The sequence below is a fragment of the Trachypithecus francoisi genome, unplaced genomic scaffold (genome assembly GCF_009764315.1).
Source record: "Trachypithecus francoisi isolate TF-2019V2 unplaced genomic scaffold, Tfra_2.0 Lachesis_group1, whole genome shotgun sequence".
In the NCBI taxonomy this organism is placed as follows: Eukaryota; Metazoa; Chordata; class Mammalia; order Primates; family Cercopithecidae; genus Trachypithecus; species Trachypithecus francoisi.
Window position 1 is genome coordinate 108896988 of NW_022681454.1, and position 11313 is coordinate 108908300.

An 11313-nucleotide genomic window follows, 5' to 3' on the forward strand; every position below is an offset into this window, starting at 1 on the left:
GGTCAGGAGATCGAGACCATCCTGGCTAACACGGTGAAACCCCGTCTCTACTAAAAAACACAAAAAAAATTAGCCGGGCGAGGTGGCGGGCGCCTGTAGTCCTAGCTACTCGGGAGGCTGAGGCAGGAGAATGGCGTGAACCCGGGAGGCGGAGCTTGCAGTGAGCTGAGATCTGGCCACTGCACTCCAGCCTGGGCGGCAGAGCGAGACTCCGTCTCAAAAAAAAAAAAAAAAAAAAAGGGAAACACCTCTCAGGAGTCCTTTGTAGCTTAGAATAAGGTGATGCTACTTTTCTGCCTCAGTGAAAAGGTTTGGAATGACCTAAGTGTGAAGAACCTAAGGAGAGTAGGTGTCAAGAGAGTATAGACCCGGGCGCGGATGGCTCACACCTGTAATCCCAGCACAAGGTCAGGAGTTCGAGACCAGTCTGGCCAACATGACGAAACTCCATCTCTACTAAACATACAAAAATTAGCCAGGCTTGGTGGTGGGTGCCTGTAATCCCAACTACTTGGGAGGATGAGGCAGGAGAATGGCTTGAATTGGGGAGGCAGAGGTTGCAGTGAGCCTGAGATGGCACTGTTGCAGTGAGCCCAAGATGGCGCCACTGCTCTCCAGTCTGGGCAACAGAGTGAGACTCTGTTTAAAAAAGCAAGAGAGAGAGAGAGGACAGACACTGTAGAGACCAGCGGTCCCTTTTGGGAACTGGTGTCACGGAAGACTTTTTCCACAGACTGGGGTGGGGACCACGGGAGATGGTTTCAGGATGAATCAAGCCCATTTCATTTATTGTGCACTTTATTTCTATTATTATTGCATTGTAATATATAGTGAGATAATTATACAACTCACCATAATGTAGAATCAGTGGAAGTCCTGAGCTTGTTTTCATGCAACTAGGCGCACACATTTGGGGGTGATGGGAGACAGTGACGATCATCAGGCATTAGATTCTCATAAGAAGTCTGCAACCTAGATCCCTCCCATGTGCAGGGTTCCTGCTCCTATAAGAATCTAACGCCCCAGTGATCTGACAAGAAACAGAGCTCAGGCAGTAACACAGGTGATAGTTAACAGGTGTAAATACAGATGAAGCTTCGCTTGCTGGCCCAGAGCTCACCTCCTGCTTTGCCACTGGGTTCCTAACAGTCCATGGACCACTGCTGGTCCAAGGCACAGAGGTTGGGGGCCCTTGCTGTAGAAGGAGAAAGAAGACTGAGGATAGATAGAGGAAGGAGGACAAAACTTGACCTGGCTGAGATCATAGTGGCCTACTTCTTCGCATGGGAAACCAAATTCTGATGATGGAAATGAGTGGAAGCCCCTTGTCTGTGTTCTGTCCTTGAGTTCAGGAGAGTTGCTTGTTTGTGGATCTGTTTCACTGGCAATAAAATGACATTGATGTCTGCCTGATGAAAAGGTTCTATGGGTGCGGTTAAGTTTTGAACTGTGTCAGGAGCTAGGTATAATCAAGTACAGTGACTGTGGGGAAACAAGGGTGCATTTACAAGTGAGGCAGATTCCCGTAAGGGCTGCAATTTTGTTAATCATCAACATTTATTATTTCTTCTCTGGAAGAGACAGGATACCTTCTCTCAGCAGGTGAACATGAGAGCAGGTGGAAGATAAGACATACTATCTGATTATGTCAGTGAACTCATACAGCAGAACAGTATTGTCAGAATTGGAGTTTCCAATCTCTAATTTGAAAACTGACAAAAGGCCCAGAAAATTTCTAAAAGCTTGAATAAAGCCAGAGCCCAAAAGAAATGTGACTATTTATTGCTGTACTTTCAATTTATTAAGTTTTCTGAAAATCACCAGGGGACATTTGCAAAAGAAGCAATTTTAAGTCACTCATATCTAAATTAGGCAAAGTAATTTGTAATATGGGCTTTATTATTGCTTCTGTTTGTATAAAACCATTAAAAATGATTATTTTTTAATGAAGAGATTATTTTACAGTTTTACTACAGGTTTTACTTGTTTTATTTTTATTCAAGATCGAAGTTTAAACAAATAGAGCAATGATAGCTCTTCTAGAAAAACATGAACATCATTCTTTGATAATGAAAATGTCTTTACTGTTAAAGAAACACAGTAGGAATTTTAATTACGCAATTAAAGGTACTAGACATTTCAGGAAGGGGTTTATACAAATATCCTCATCTCAGGCTATTATTTCTCTTAAAACAAGCAAATTACTAAAGTCTGAAAGTACTTCGGCCAAAGTTACATCAGACTGAGGAAATGTAAGGCTTCCAGTGTGTGCCACCATTACAAATATGCTGATGAGAACATAGCAGCTGGAAATCACCTTGGAGGCCCTCTTGCTGCGGTTTTTCTTTTTGAGAAGAAAAACCAAAAAACAAAAATATTTTTTGTTTCAATGTGATTGTGTCATTTTGATAAATTCATTATCTGATCCTGACATAGCCTTAAAGTGTGAAACTTTCTCTTGCACGCAGAACTGCTCATGGGCTGCCAACATCTTTTAAATTAGACAGATGCAGTTAAACTCTCCTGTGAATTCAACAGGATTTTAAACTTGGTTAACCTCACTTGCTACAACCAAATGCCCTGAGTAGTGTTGGGGTTATAGGAAGTAACATAAATGCTTTCAGGAAAAAATTACAAGCAACCCTTCAGGGAAATGACTATCCTAAAAGTTGGGCTAGGATTGTATTCAAAATAGAAGAAAACAGTAGGCATGTGTTATTGATACAGAAAGGAGGGATTTACTGTTTTAATTACCAATGACCCATCGTTTAATTTGAAAATAACATAAAATGCCCATAATCCATTATATTTCTATCCAGCTTTGAACAGTTTGAAATTTCTAAATTGTATTAATGTTTAAAAAATAAAGTAAAGATGTATCTTGACTCTCCTATTCAACTGATGGCATGCCATCACTTCCTCTTATCATCGTCCCTCATCCCCATGACATGGGTCAATATCATTTCTAATTAAGTTACTTGGTTGTTTGGAAATACAAAGTTTTTCCGTGGCAAGATACTTGAGTTTTAGATATTTTTGCTAGCCCATAATTAAGATGATGTACATAAACGCCTACTGTATGTTATTTAAAATAAAAAATAAAAGCAGCTAATTTGTGGTAATACAATCACACCCTGTAAAAAAAAAAAAAAAGAGGTGCATGTTTGTGTTACTTGCTGCTGAATGAATTATATGACCTTGTTTTCTGTCCAAGGCGTTCTAAGCACCTGAGACCCACGCTTGTCTCACTCTCCTGTCCAGCCCCGACATTCAAATTCTGTGCAGTTCAGCTCAAGTATGTCTCACCGGCTCATGGTGGATGCTCTCTGCTAACATGTGAAAATGTTTAGAATCACCTGAGATAGCTGACCTAAATCATTTTCCTCTAGTTCCTAAATGAGGGACAGGCGGCAGCCCAAATCTCTTCCTCTTCCCTGTTCTTGAAATCAAGTAACCACAATTAAAATGAACAAGTTAAAGCCGAGCCTGGTGGCTCACGCCTGTAATCCCAGCACTTTGGGAGGCCAAGGCAGGCAGACCACTTGAGGCCAGGAGTTTCAGACCAGTCAGGCCAACCTGGTGAAACCCTGTCTCTACTAAAATGCAAAAATCAGCCATAAGTGGTGGCATGTGCCTGTAGTCCCAGCTACTCGGAAAGCTGAGACATGAGAATTGCTTGAATATGGGAGGTGGAGGTTGCAGTGAGCAGAGATCATGCCACTGCACTCCAGCCTGGGCAACAGAGCGAGGCTCTGTCTGAAAAAAAAAAAAAGAATAAATAAACAAAACGAATAATTTAAATATATGTGTGAAGGATGCACTACTAAAGAAAACACAGAGTGCAGAGCAAAAATGCTAGCATTTGTGGAAAAACATAAATATGTGAACTATCCAAGGAGATAGAATGGATAATATTGGTTAATTCTGAGGAGAACATGGCTGACAGAGACAGAAGGCTGGAGTCAGGCAGAGAGTTCTCACTGTGTCCTTTTTCGAACAGTTTGGCTTTTTGTAATTATCTTCATGTGCTACAGTTACACACACACACAGCTTTTTAAAGAAGAGTCAAGTAAGAGAAATTCCCCAAGAGACAAGTCTCAAGGCTTTAAAGCCTCAATATTTTTCATATGATGAAGGTTTACAACAAAATTCAGGCTGTCAAGAAAACAGCCAGATGGTGAGGAGAAAAGTGGATCCCCTAAAGACAAGGCCCCTGGAGGATGCAGGGAGAGGAATGAGTCAGCCTGTTTGGGCCATCATTTCTGTCCCACCCTGGAGGCAGCTGTGGGAAAGGTGCTGTGGGAGGCAGATTCCAAAATGGCTCCCTAGGTCTTCACCCCCTGGTACACACAGTCTGTATAATCTCCTCTTGAAAAGAGGCAGAACCTATAAATATGTTGTAATGTCACTATCATGATTAGGTTTATAATCAGTTATCTTTGAGTTAACAAAATGGGAGATGATCCAGCTGGGCTGGGCCTAATCAGGTGAGTTTTTTGTTTTGTTTTTGTTTTTTTCTTTTTTTGAGCCAGGGTCTCATTCTGTCGTCCGGGCTGGAGTGCAGTGGTGCGATCTCGGTTCGCTACAACCTTCACTTCCTGGGTTCAAGCGATTCTCCCACCTCAGCTGGAACTACAGGAGCATACTACCATGCCTGGCTAATTTTTTTATTTTTTTGGTAGAGATGGGGTTTCACTATGTTGGCCAGGCTGGTCTTGAACTCCTGATCTCAGGGGATCCTCCTGCCTTGGTGTCCCAAAGTACTGGGATTACAGGCGTGAGCCACCGCACCTGGCCTAATCAGGTGAGTTATTAAAGGTAAAAGGACTGCACCCTTCATGAAGTCAAAAACACATGTTCCTGCTGGCCTGGAAGGAGCAAATATCCATGCAGGAGCTGCCTATGAAGGCCACATGGCAAGGAAATTCCAGTGGCATTTAGGAGCTGAGAGTTGCCCAGTCAACAGCTAGCAAGAAAATGGGGGCCTCAGTGCTATAACTGCAATTCTGCCAAAAACCCAAATAAACCTTGAAGGACCCCAAGCCTCAGATAAGAACTGCAGCACTCTCAGTTATAAGTGGGCCGACTTCTGACTGACAGAAACCTTGAAATTATAAATCAGTACTGTTGGGTTTTTTGTATATCATAGAACCTTTCTTTTTCCTCTAAATTATTTAAAAACTTATATAACATCCATGTTTTAGTTATGATACCATTTATAATGTGTAAAATGCACCTTCATTTATAAATATATTACAGATAGTTTAATAAGTGCTGTTTTAAGCTGCTAACTTTGTAGCAACTTGTTATGCAGCAATTTAAAAAGCTAACATAGTTGCTTTTGTTAGAGAGGTCCGGTCAATTATGCGGGTCCTCAACTTATTCTGGCCTAAACCCCCCAGTCACTCATTATGAGGGCTTGAGGCCATGTAGGCAAGCATGGGAGGAGTTGATTTGAGGGAGTACATTATTTCTACCTGTCGTATACTCCCCTCAAACCGAGTAACTTGATTTTTTCCTTGTTGAATCTAAACTTTGTCAAATAGTATTCCTTGTCAGTGTAATTTTTAGTAAAAATCAACAAACAAAAATAACTCTCCCGTTCTTCAATGTTACATTTAAGTATTTATATTTTTACACTTCAAGTGTTAGTACTTTTCCCTTAACTTTTATTTTAGTTTAGTTTATTTTTCAAAACAGAGTCTCTCTCTGTCACTCAGGCTGGAGTGCAGTGGCACAATCATGGCTTGCTGCAGCCTCAGCCACCTCGACTCCTCCCACCTCAGCCTCCTAAGTAGCTGAGACTACAGCTGCCTGGCTAACTTTTGTATTTTTTGTAGAGATGGGATTTTGCCACGTTGCCCAGGCTGTTCTCAAACTCCTGGACTCAAGGGATCCATCAGCCTCAGCCTCCCAAAGTGCTAGGGTTGCAGGTGTGAACCACTATGCTATGAATTACTAGCTTCCCAACAAAGAACAACATTTTAAACCACTAATGGGGGATCATAAGATAACATTTTTAACACAATTATTTTATTTCCTCATAAAGTAAAATAGCAAAAGTTGGCTCAGAGAAGTGTCATATCTGGACTAAGTTCTTTTTACATCTATCTCTCTGATTCTCTCTTTGTGTTTATCCTCATTGTGCTGTCAACTAGGTATGTAAATCTGAAAAGAAAGTTCCAGAATGGCATTCTAGTTCCTATCCCCATAGAATGTCACTATTCTCTGATATCTGGGGCCTTCAAGTTTATTACATATTAAAATGATTAAGGTGACCTTGAACTCACCTTCCTCCAACGCTGAAGGACCCTTGGAAGGATATAGCCCCTTCTCAAAGTATGTACCACCTGTATATTTTACTTAATCTAGGCTTCAGTTGGAAGATTCTCATCCGACTCTACTTATTCATCTTACTAGGTTTTGTTTTTTTGTTGTTTTTGTTGTTGTTGTTTTGTTTTGTTTTGTTTTGTTTTTGAGATGGAGTCTCACTCTTGTTGCCCAGGCTGGAGTGCAGTGGTGTGATCTTGGCTCACTGCAATCTCTATCTCCTGGGTTCAAGCAGTTCTCCTGACTCAGCCTCCTGAGTAGTCGGGACTACAGACGCCCACCGCCACCCCCAGCTAATTTTGTATTTTTAGTAGAGACGGGGTTTCACCGTGTTGGTCAGGCTGTTCTCGAACTCCTGGCCTCAGGTGATCCACCCACCTCAGCCTCCCAAAGTGCTGGGATTACAGGCATGAGTCACTGCACCAGGCCTAGGATTTTTAAAATATTCCTTCATCTGCTTTCTGCCACTGCTTTACTGATTTGTGCTTTTTATATACATCCTTGACCTACTTGCCAAGCCACAGGACACTTTTCTCATCCTACTTCACTTCTCTGCATCATTTATTCTTGTTGACCAATTTCACTTCATTGACACTGTCACTTCCACCTACTGGGCTTTTAAGCAGGCTTTCATGAGTGTGTTACCTGTGCAATACACAGGGCCCTGCACTTAGAGTTCCATGCTTGTATCGGTGATCACCAACCTGAAATGCTTAATATTTTGAACGAGAGGCCCTGCAAATTCTCTTGTCAGTCCTATTTTTAGGATATACTTTGTTTTGGTTTTTCTATTACTGTTCTAGGCGTTCTTTTCCCGTCTCCTCTACGGATCTCTCTTTTTCTGCATGAATGCCAGTATTACCAACTTTCATCTCTGTGGCCTTCTTTCTATCCTGTACATTCCCCTTTGGTAACATCTAACTACAATTACAGTTTTTTGACTGCCTCTAAGTTATTTACCCATGTTTCTATGTCTCTCACCCAGGCCTGTGAATCTATTTCCTAAATATTTCTTTCCCTTCCTTTTTATTCCATTGTGACTGTCATTAATTAAGCTCAGTCATCACTTCTCTCCAGAATACTGCAGTACTCTTCTCATTTTCCTAATTCCAGTCTTGCCTCCTTACCCACCCACCACCAGGATCCCTCCCTTGCATAAACCTTGCTCCATAAGCCAACCTTCCCACACCAGTAACTATTCTTTCTAAAACAATTTTATGATTTTACATTATTTGAAATTTTCTGTTTTCTTTCTTTTTTTTTTTTTAGATGGAATCTTGCTCTGTCGCCCAGTCTGGAGTGCAGTGGTGCAATCTCGTCTCACTGCAACCTCCTGGGTTCAAGCAATTCTTTGCCTCAGCCTTCCGAGTTGCTGTAACTACAGGCATCTGCCACTACGCCCAGCTAATTTTTGTATTTTTAGTAGAGACGGGGTTTCACCATCTTGACCAGGCTGGTCTTGAACTCCTGACCTCGTGATCCGCCCGCCTCAGCCTCTCAAAGTCATGGGATTACAGGTGTGAGCCACCACGCCCAGACCAAATTTTCTATGCTTTCAATATAAATATCCAAATTCCTTAAAATAAAACACAAAGACCTCCTATTATGAGCCAACTCTTGCCAATTTTTTCCAACTGATTTCTGGCCACATCGCTACTAACCCATTGATCACTGTGATTGCTTTAAGGGCATTGCTTGTGTGCACAGTCTGAATCTGTAGCACCAGTGTAGCACTTGACACAAAAGATTCTCTAAACATGTTATTGAGATGAATGAATGATATCAGCTTGTATCAGCATTTTATACTTTATATTCAAGATGATAAAACCTAGAAAATCAAAATGAATATGATGCTGCAGCCAGTTTTCCTGTGTGTCATAATGTATGCCTTATATAGGTGTACATCTCAATCACTTAAAATAGTTGAAATTTGTGTAATGAAACTTCCATCTTTGAAATCTTACTAAAACTCACCACTGGATTATCAATGAGACATTTTGTCTTTGTGTTTTACGTGACTCTAAGGCTCTTACCAGGAATCCCTGTTGAAGACAATCTTGACTGTTGTCCAAACTGTAAGGAAGCTAAATGTCTCGTATGAGATCCCTCCTCTTCTATCCGTCCCGTTGCCTCTCTCTCCATACTTAAGTGTGCAGTGTCCTTTTTTAGGCTCTGAAATGTACAGCCCTTCATCCTCAACACTGTATTTCCAACATTTTTGCTCTCCTACCCCCAAATAGAATTTTGCAAAGACAGTTAACTCCTTCACATAAAGTAGATATTCATGTTTCATTATAACTTTAGATACAAAGGGTCTAAATCTGATGTTGAATAAACATAACTCATGCATTACTCTTTTAAATGTATCCAACACAAATTTTATATCCTAGTGATTTGATGTTCCCCATCACCCATTTAAAAACACATGTACAGGCTGGGCGCAGTTTTGCTCACTTCTATAGTTCCAGCACTTTGGGAGGCTCAGGCGGGTAGATCACTTGAGCCCAGGAGTTTGAGACTAGTCTGAGCAGCATGGAGAAACACTGTCTTTACAAAAAACAAAAAACAAAAACAAAAACGAAAATTAGCCAGGTGTGATGGTGTACACCTGTGGTCCCAGCTACTTGGGAGGCTGAAGCAGGAGGATCACTTGAGCCCAGGAGGTCAAGGCTGCAGTGAGCTGTGATTGTGCCACTGCATTCCAGCCCGGGTGACAGCCCTGTCTCAAAAAAGTTTAAAATTTAAAAAATTTAAAAATAAAGACACATGTACAATATCTTTTTTAACAACTGGAAATTTTATACCATTCCTGTATTTCCTTAAGCTTCTGTTTCATTTCACTTCGTCCATAGAAGTTTATCCTAGTATAAAAGAGTTTATATACTTGAAAGTTTTTGTCCTATTTCTTTTTCTTTTCTTTTCTTTTTTTTTTTTTTTTTTTTTTTGAGGCGGAGTTTGGCTCTATCTCCCAGGCTGGAGTGCTGTGGCCTGAGCTCGGCTCACTGCAAGCTCCGCCTCCCAGGTTCACACCATTCTCCTGCCTCAACCTCCCGAGTAGCTGGGACTACAGGCGCCCGCCACCACGCCCGGCTAATTTTTTGTATTTTTAGTAGAGATGGGGTTTCACCATGTTAGCCAGGATGGTCTCGATCTCCTGACCTCGTGATCCACCCACCTCGGCCTTCCAAAGTGCCGGGATTACAAGCGTGAGCCACCGCGCCTGTCCTGTCCTATTTCTTTATGGTAAAATATGTAGGCCGGGTGCAGTGGCTTAAGCCTGTAATCCCAGCACTTTGGGATGCTAAAGCAGGCAGATCACCCAGGGTCAGAAGTTCAAGACCAGCCTGGCCAATATGGTGAAACCCTGTCTCTACTAAAATACAAAAATTAGCTGGGTGTGGTGGTGGGTGCCTGTAGTCCCAGCTATCTGGGAAGCTGAGGCAGGAGAATCGTTTGAACCCAGGAGGCAGGAGGTTGCAGTGAGTGGAGATCATGCCACTGTACTCCAGCCTGGGCAACACAACAACACTCTGTCTCTCAAAAAAAGTATATACTGAAATTAAACCTTTCTGGCAGGGTGCGGTGGCTCATGCCTGTAATCCCAGCACTTTGGGAGGCCGAGGCAGACAGATCACCTGAGGTCAGGAGTTCGAGACCAGCCTGACCAACATTGTGAAACCCCGCTTCTACTAAAACTACAAAAAATTGGCTGGGCATGCTGGCAGGCACCTGTAATACCAGCTACTTGGGAGGCTGAGGCAGGAGAATCACTGGAACCCAGAAGGCAGAGGCTGCAGTGAGCCGAGATCATGCCACTGCACTCCAGCTTGGGCAACAAGAGCGAAACTCCATCTCAAAAAAAAAAGAAAAAAAGAAATTAAACATTTCTATTTTCTGTGACCATAGACTCTAATTATTAAACTTTCTTAAAGATTGAATTGTACAAGTATTGATTCATAATTGATGAAAAAGACAAAAATAAAATCATATGTTTTGATGAATATTAAATGATAAAATTTATTCAAAACGCATTTCTCAATAAGATTTGTGGAGTTTCAAAAAATTAGTTCATGGATGAATATTACTTGTAGTTAGAACAAAACAACATTCCACAAAAATATACACATGGAAGAGGAGAGGAACTGTGTTTACATAAATAGATAGAGATAGAATTTTGTTATAGCAATGCCATTTGGTTATTTAAACTTCTAAGGTCATATATTAAACATTACATAGTGATATATCACACACAAAAAAAAGTGTTTTAAGTGATCTAGCAGCTGACTATTCAATTATTTCCTCCTATTTTGTTGTAAACCATTGACTTGCCAAAGCATTTATGACCCAGCTTTTGGAGTCCTTCACTCTGTCACTTTCTAAGAAGTATACCAAAGGCCTTACCAAAATTTATCAAATTACTATTAATAAAACTGTTACTCCTTCACTCTAGAGGAAACTTCTTTAACCCAGCAGCCTCAAAAAGGATTGAGAAAATTAAAATATTGTTCGTGTCAATAGCTTTTCCAATAACATATATTTTGACGTTTAGAAATCTTATGCACTTTTGTTTTTTTGGTCAAAATTTCGAGTTGCAGATTTCAGTTGTTCCACTGAAGGACAATGTCCACTGTGTAACTCAATAAGACACTCTTCACTGTCAAACTAGTTGGCCTAATCAGATATTCTATCCAAAAAGTCCTAACTTTATTTTCCAATTCAAATAAACCTAATAATACATATGTCTCTGTGATAGCAAGCTCACTTCGAAGACAGAGCACAGAATGAAGCCTTAGTGTGCGTCTGTCTTTTGATAATAGATTTCAACAATGTCACGTTCATTGTTTCTTACTGACATTCTCTCTTCTTGGCTCTAAGAGGACTCTCCATTCTTAGTCTAAATAATAAGTTTTTCTTTCACTTTCATTAGGAGAAGGAACTTTTCTGTAGTAATATAGTTCCCAGAATACCTTTCGCTGAAGCAAT